General features: G+C 41.8%; 1 long non-coding RNA gene across 1 annotated transcript; it reads left to right on the forward strand.

Annotated features, from left to right (window-relative positions):
• The first annotated feature begins 278 nt into the window (after positions 1–278).
• LOC141584637 (uncharacterized) lies at positions 279–7,344 on the forward strand. Its single transcript, XR_012517804.1, has 3 exons — positions 279–416; positions 5,634–5,778; positions 6,798–7,344. It is a non-coding gene; the product is annotated as an uncharacterized LOC141584637 (long non-coding RNA).
• Positions 7,345–8,273: the final 929 nt, after the last annotated feature.

The following is an 8,273-nucleotide window of genomic DNA, read 5'->3' on the forward strand; positions in this document are numbered from 1 at the left end:
GAACCCATCTCTGTCCCAGCTTCTCGATGTGGATAGCAAGAAAAGATTCCAGTGTTTTCCCCATCATCCATGCCCTACCTTCACCCCCCACCTTGCATATTGCAGAACTGTACGTATACTGGTTGATCATGTCATGAAGGAGGCTGCTGGTCTCTACTTAGTGTCCAAGTTCACTTCCTCTGTCAGTAAGCATATGTGCTAGAAATCTTTTTCTAGCATATTATTGGTGTTTAACACTATTTGTGGTGACATTTATTTATTTATTTATTTAGAGATGGAATCTCACTCTGTAACCCAGGTTGGAGTGCAGTGGTGAGAGTTTGGCTTGCTGCAACCTCTGCCTCCCAGGTTCAAGCAGTTGTCCTGCCTCAGCCTCCCAAGTATCTGAGACTACAGATGTGGGCCAACATGCCCAGGTAAGTTTTTTTTTTTTTGTATTTTTAGTAGAGACAGGAATTCACCATGTTGGCCAGGATGGTCTTGATCTCTTGACCTCATGATACACCCACCTCAGCCTCCCAAAGTGCTAGGATTATAGGTGTGAACCACTGTGTCCGGCCCTGACTTTTATTACCTAGCAGTTTCAAAATATTATGAAATATAATTAAATTCTCTTTTATTTTCCAAGATTCTAGGTTCTGTTCCTTCTTTAGGAAAGACTAACCCAAACTAAGATAATTAAAAGAAAAGGAATAAAAATTGTTTCTGTCTGTATTTGTTTTCTATTGCTGTTTCTATTTTCTAACTAATTGCTAGCACAAACTCAGCAGATTAAAACAACATACATCTAGTACTCACAGTTTCCCTGGACCAGGAGTCTGAGCACAGCTCAGGTCTTCTGTACGGTGTCTTACAGGGCTCCAATCCAGGTGTTAGCTGGGGCTAGGATCTCATCTGAGGCTTGAGATCCTTTTCCAAGCTCCCATGGCAGAATTCATTTCCTTGAAGCTGTGAAACTCATGGTGTTTGCTTCTTCAAGGCCAGTAGGAGTGTCTTTGAGGCTCTAAGCCTCTCTCACTTCTAGATCCTCTTCTAAGGAGTCACCTGATTAGGTCAGGCCCTCCAGGGTAATTTTCCTTTTGATTATCTAAAACGTGCTGATTAGTGACCTTAATTACATCTGTAAAAATCCTTTTGTATTTTCCATTTAACATAATGTCATCATAGCAATGACAATCATATTCGCAGGTCACAGTCATACTCAAGGAGAGGAGATAATATGGGTCTTATACACCAGCCGCTGGGGATTTGGGGTTCATCTTAGAATTCTGCTACCACACTGCTTTTATATAGTACTGTTTTAAAAATTACTTTATTTTCTAAGAAGGCTTAGAATTTTAATAAATATATATGATGTCAAGTAGGTACAAGCACTTCTATTATAACATGATAAAGTTTTTCTGAAAACCTTCATATTCTACAAAAGCACACACTAAAAATCACAGGGTTATGGGAAAATCAAAGTTAAGGAAAGACCACTCAAAACCTAAGCTACTTTGTAACCAGAGCACTAAAAAGACAATAAGAATCCTAATAAAGCTACTAGCACGGTTTAAAAGACCGTTTAAATGCTCAATAAATAATGATATATTGTAGCATATATAGAATTCTACCTAACAGAGAAAAAACTGAGCATAGCTTAATTGTTGAAGAGTTAAAAAAAAAAGATGGAGACTGCTAAGTACAGCAACAATGGAAAATGTGCAAAGACTGGGGAAGCCTTGCCGTGGGCATGTTACCAAACTAAGCCCAGAGAAAAATATACAGTGAAGAAGCACTGAATATAGAACTGTGTCCCTTTGCAGATTGTACATTCAGCTGTTTTAGCATATGTTGTGGTCAGCTGCTGTTCATCGGTTGCAAAAACTTTACTTTCTTGAAAACCCTTGAATACGAACATGACTTCACATTATATTGACCTGATTCCTTTATTTACCAATAGTGTATGAGCTAATTTGTATTACAGAAACTCACGTTGTAACTAAAGATAATGCTGTAATTAAAATTTGTCTTCCATTATTATATAACACTATTGATTGAACAGTCTATCATTTCTTCTCCAGTTGTTTTTTTTGTTGTTGTTGTTGGGGGGCTGGGTGGGTGGAGTCTCACTCTGTCACCCAGGTTGGAGTGCAGTGGTGAGATCTTGGCTTAGTGCAACCCCTGCCTACCTCAGGCTCAAGTGATTCTCCTGCCTTCGCCCTCCCAGTAGCTGGGATTACAGGCACTCGCCATCATGCCCAGCTAATTTTTGTATTTTTAGTAGAGACAGGGTTTCACAACGTTGGCCACACTGGTCTAGAACACCTGACCTCAGGTGACCCGCCCACCTCGACCTCCCAAAGTGTTGGTATTACAGGTGTGAGCCATCACACCCGGCCCAATTACTGTTTTTAATTTGGCTTTTATTTAAAAGGTATACAACACATAGTCAAATCGTTTTACAAGACTTGTTACAAATGATAGCAGTCCTGTGTATCCACCACCATTTTCCTGCTCCCTGGGGCAACCATTTCAACGATTTTAGTTGATTCTTTTTTATGTATCTTCATATTTCTACGTGCTTATATTGCTGTTTCTTTTTTTTTTCTTCCAGTTTGAGCCATTATCTATTGACTTGCTATTAGAGAAGATGAAGATTTAGCTCATGTTCACTCCTCTGTCTGGTATCTAAAACACTACCCCCTCACCACTCATTCTGCCATCCTCCCAATAGAATTCTATTGTAGTTTTTGTTTAGGCTACATATAGTATTGACTTTGGTATGGCTATATAAATGCAAATCATAACCAGCTGGTGAAGTTGCCAGTGGTTATTTTTTCTTTCTTGCCCAACATCTTGTATTACCTAGAATTATTATTATAAATAACAACTTTTTTTTTGTTTTATTTCCATGTACTTAGTAATACAATCCTAAACTTTCCTCCAGGTAGGTAAATCTCTGGTTTATTTTTTGTCTTACATTTCATGTGTTTAAAGTTTGCTTTGTCCATTAAAGAAGAGGCTGTAGATTAAATTTACCAAATGATGATGTCACTCTTTTCACATCAAATTCTTACGAATGACTAGGTGATATTTTGTATGTTTCATGTGTGCTTATTTAACTACAGTCACGTTTTTCCAACACAAATTTGAAGTGACTTGCTATTTAATTATTACAAGCTTACAGTTTAGAAGGATTTATCCAATGTAAAAATCACAAAGAAATTACTACAGTATTGATTTGCAGTAGCTTTGAAAAAAAAAAAAAGAAAGAAAGAAAAAAGAAATGACTACAGTAGAAGCTACGGTAGATGGTAATATTCCAAAGACACTGGGAAGTTGGTATCACCAGCCCATTTCCCAGTTTCCTATTTTGGTCTTATTTTGTAAACCCATTTCAAAGACCCACTGGTTGCAGAAAAGGGAGAAATGTTTGTCCAAGGTCACAAGGTAGATGGAAGCATGAGGTGATGAAGAGCAGTAAACTCTGGCTAATCTGCCAAATCTATCTGGGAGCCTGTTTTTGTACTGCCAGAGCACTAAGAAGGTTTTTATGTTTTTAAAATACTTCATAAAACAAAAGCAAAACCCTCCAAATAAAGACATAGGCCCTATATGGTCACAAAGCCTGAAATATTTACTATTACTTGACTCTTTACAAAAAAAGTTTGTTGACTCCTACTTAAGAGCTCAAGATCTAGAATCAGACAGACCTGGTTTTGGAACCTAGTGAGACCTAAGTAGATTACTAATGTCATTGAGCCTCAGTTTCCTCATCTGTAAAATGGTATTGATGTCAGGATTGAATGAGATTGGGTTGCAGAGTCCTCCTCACAGAGCCTGATAAGTGCTCAACATAGAAGCTTATCTATTTTTATGGTTTTTATTGGAGCAGTCTCCTGATACTTTCTAGATCAGGCTACTCCGATCTCTGGCTGGATCCCCAGAGGTGTCATCATCTCTGTGTATTGATGGTGCCGTGGCCTTTCTCCTCACCCTGCTCCCAGCCGTAATCAGGCAATCACTTTGGCCCTAGCACCTAATCAAACAATTTTGCTATTTCACATTCAAACACTCTGTGCTTTTCATATTATTCTGTGAAACCCATATATTTTCATTAAGAGTTGATAATAAACTCTAGCACTGAGAGTTTTTCCAAGTTCATGATTGATGAAAATGTGATAGGGAGCTGAGTGCCTCCAGTCGCCAGCCCAGGCGAGAATCTGCTTGGGGCAATTGCAGAGCCTCCCAGCAGCACATTCCAAAACCTTCAGCTTCACTGCCTGCCCAGAGCCATCTGGAGAGGCCCCCTCCTCCAGGCATGATTTGCAGAGTAAACAGACTGGGCATTTGGCAACTTTCTATTTCCTTCTTGTAGTGCTGCTCTGGAGGCAGAGTATCCTGGCAGAAGGCAAGTTGCGACCATAATCCAGAAGGCTTGGAAATGTGGTCTTTATTTTTATGCAGTTCAGTGGTAGCGAAAGATGAAATCTGTGAATTCTTTCTTCCTTGCTTTTCTTTTCTTTCTTTTTTTTTTTTTTTTTTTTTTTTTTGGTTTCTTAGTCTTTTTCTCTTAAAATTTGCCAACACTCTGAAATCTGAGTTTCTTGAATTCCTGAAGGCAGGGTAGAGAGAGTCCCTTTCAAATCTGTTCCAGGAGCTGAGAAGTGACAAGAGCTGAGAGAAGCTAGAGAACCCGGGACCCCCACTGCTGGACAACTAGATGTTTTGGGGATGGGTGGCTATTGCCCTGTCCTGGGAGCACCGCAGCTTTAGCAGAAGCAGGATGCTCCCACACCTGTGTACTCCAGCTGCAGGCTAGCCTCTGTAGTAAGTCAATACTTGGTACTAAGTCCTGAACTGTTTGGAAGGGTGCTCCTCCCCTCTGCCAAAGTAGGAAAGACCTGGGAGGTTGCAGGGAGCTCTGCCCACTTGCTACTGGGAAACAAAGCCACTTGGACAGAAAGTCAGAGGCAAGTAGGAATGGGTGTTGCAAAGAATGTCAATGGCCACACACATTTTGGGAGGGAGCCTAACACTAAGTACTAGGATGAAGATGGCAGCTGCCGTTTTTTGCCTTTCAGCTCAGTATCGCAGTACCAGCTCAGAGAAGCTTTGGGAGGTGAAGAGCTTAGTGATCCCCAGACAAGGAGATGAGAGTCTAAGTGTGGGTGTCATAAAGTTCAGGTTTAAGAGGGGATTGTTTTATTGGGCGAGGAGTGCTTGTTCCTTCTGTTATGCTCCCTTGTGGGGCCTGTGGGCTGTGCAAACAGTCTGCGTCCCCTCCCTCCTCCAGGAATGGGACTACTTGTGTCAACTTTACCTCCATCTGTGAGGCCAACCCAGATCAACTGAGGGAATATATGTTTGGCCTTGATTTTTACTGACTGATAAATTCTGTTCACAGACAACCCAGAGGTGTTTATATGGAGTTTGGAGTGATGGAAACTGATTGGAATTTGTGTCTGGTTTTTTTTTGTTTTGTTTTTTGTTTTTTTTTTTTAATTCTAAAACTCACCTTATTTTTCAGAAAGGTTTTTCAACGCATACTTTTTTCTTCCTATTAGATTTTCATTCATATGTGCGCCAAGTCACACATCCCTAAGGTGCCAAAACAGTTAACAATCTACATTTGCTTTTGCTTTCTGCAGATTAGAGGAGAAGGGAGAGGATTTGCTTTTTTGGTCTTCCTAGCAAAACCTTGGCTGTGCCTTTAGGAAGTCAGTGAACAGAATGAAAATGGGAGAGCCTCTTATTGTTCCATCCAGAAAGGGGATCAAGGATAACGGATATAAGGTGAGACCATGAAGCACTGGCAAAGAAGGCAGCAAAACCTGGAAGCTGGTGTTGCCTGTCAAAGAGGGCCACCATCTTGCTTTGGAATATCAGCATTTCCTTCTCTCAACAGTTCTAAGACCCTAAACTAGACCCCACTTTTGTGTTTGGCTTACCCATCTCTGGACTATCCTGGCTTACCTTTTCCCTTCTCAAGTCCCTTCTACTGAGGGGCTGAGGGCTGATGCTAAAGAAAAAGGGGAAGAGTTAATAGAGCAAATGTCCTTAACTTTAAAATTAAACAACCCTTTCCCATTCTCATATCCTTCCATCCCCTCTCTCATGCAAATCCCATCTCTTCCATAGCCTAGTGGAAGGATAATGTGTTTTCTCTTGCTTATATACTCTTGTTTTTTTTTTTTTTTTTTTGAGACGGAGTTTCGCTCTTGTTACCCAGGCTGGAGTGCAATGGCGCGATCTCAGCTCACTGCAACCTCCGCCTCCTGGGTTCAGGCAATTCTCCTGCCTCAGCCTCCTGAGTAGCTGGGATTACAGGCACGCACCACCATGCCCAGCTAATTTTTTGTATTTTTAGTAGAGACAGGGTTTCATCATGTTGACCAGGATGGTCTCGATCTCTTGATCTCGTGACCCACCCGCCTCGGCCTCCCAAAGTGCTGTGATTACAGGTGTGAGCCACTGCGCCCGGCCCTGTTTTTTGTTTTTTAATGTTTCTTCCATCAAAAGGAGAGGATTTCTCACTTAGCCTAAAGTGTGAATGGTTGATAGCTCTGCCCCAGAAGTCTTGAACAGAAAGACAGATGTTTAGAAATTAATCTCACTTTCCCCCAGTGTTGACATTTCTAGAGCTGCTCCTGTTTTATGCAGCAGTGATATCAGAATTAATCGAGAGAGTTGCAAAGGGGAACCTTTACTGGACTCCTTTGCACCAAACCAGTCTTATCATTTACTTCTGTGAAATGTAAGGATATGTTTGTCTTTCTGATGCAGAATTAAATTGCCTTTTTTTTTTTTTTCAGACAGCGTCTTCCTCTGTGATGGCTAATGTTGAGTGTAAACTTGATTGAAGGATCCGAAGTATTATTCCTGGGGTTGTCAGTAAGGGTGTTGCCAAAGGAGATTAACGTTAGAGTCAGTGGACTGGGAGAGGCAGACCCACCCTCAACCTGGAGACACTATCTCATCAGCTGCCAGTGTGCTACGATAAAGCAGGCAGAAGAAGGTGGAAGGGGTGAACTTGCTGAGTCTTCCGGCCTTCCTCTTTGTCCCATGCTGGATGCTGCCTGCCCTCAAATATCAGAGCCCAAGTTCCTCAGCTTCTGGACTCCTGGACTTACACCAGTGGTTTGCCAGGGGCTCTCAAGCCTTCATCCACAGACTGAAGGTTGCCCTGTCAGCTTCCCTGCTTTTGAGGTTTTGGGACTTGGGCTGATCTACCACTTGCTTCCTTGCTCCTCAACTCACTGACAGCCTATAGTGGGACTTTACCTTGTGATCATGTGAGTCAATTCTCCTTAATAAACTCCCTTTCACATATACATATATCTTATTAGTTGTGTCCCTCTAGAGAACCCTGACTAATATATCCTCTGTTGCTCAGGCTGGAGCACAGTGGTGTGATCATAGCTCACTGCAGCCTTGACCTCCTGGGCTCAAGCAATCTTTCCACCTCAGCCTCCTGAGTAGCTGAGATCACAGGCATGTGCCACCATGCCTGACTAATTTTTAAAAATCTTCTGTAGAGGGATGGTCTCACTGTGTTGTCCAGGCTGGTCTCAACCTTCTTGCCTCAAGTGATTCTCCCATCTCAGTCTCCCAAAGCTCTGGGATTACAGGTGTGAGCCACCACATACAGCCTTAAATTGTTTTAAATTGTAGAGCATAGCAAACCAAAGACACTTCTATAGAATGGATAGAGTAAACCACAACTCTCACACATTTTTCATGGCAGCTCTCAAACTCTCTAAAACGGACATTAAATCATCTGGGGGGCTTGTTAAACCAAAGATGGCTAGGGCCCAGGATTTTGCATTTCTAGCAAGTTTCTAGGTTTTGTTAATGCTGTGATCAGAAGATCACACTATGAGAACTAGATCATTAAAAAGGTTTTGGAAGCTACAACTTGATTTATTTTCTCAACAAATCCCATGAAGTGCTTTGTTCTCTTCAGTGCATCTGAAAATATTCCCAGAGGACACATCTTTTCCTTTCACTTATGTAAGAAATAATTTAGGTACCAAACTGAACATTAGCGTGGCTGACTTTGCAGCTGCTCTCCAGAATGTGGCTGCTTGGGCCTGCCTGCTTGGAGGCCTGGCTGGAAAATGGACCCCACTAGTGGGAGGGCTTCTAGAGGCCTAAGGAAGGGATGGTGTGCTTGTTCCCTTCCCGGCCATTGACAGGATTGCCTGGGAATTCCTGACATTTTCTCCTTGCCACGCTTAAAGCAACTTTCTTTATCTGGTACCGTCTTAAGGGAAGGTGGGGCCAGCAGG

Source organism: Saimiri boliviensis, chromosome 5 (genome assembly GCF_048565385.1).
Source record: "Saimiri boliviensis isolate mSaiBol1 chromosome 5, mSaiBol1.pri, whole genome shotgun sequence".
Classification (NCBI taxonomy): Eukaryota; Metazoa; Chordata; class Mammalia; order Primates; family Cebidae; genus Saimiri; species Saimiri boliviensis.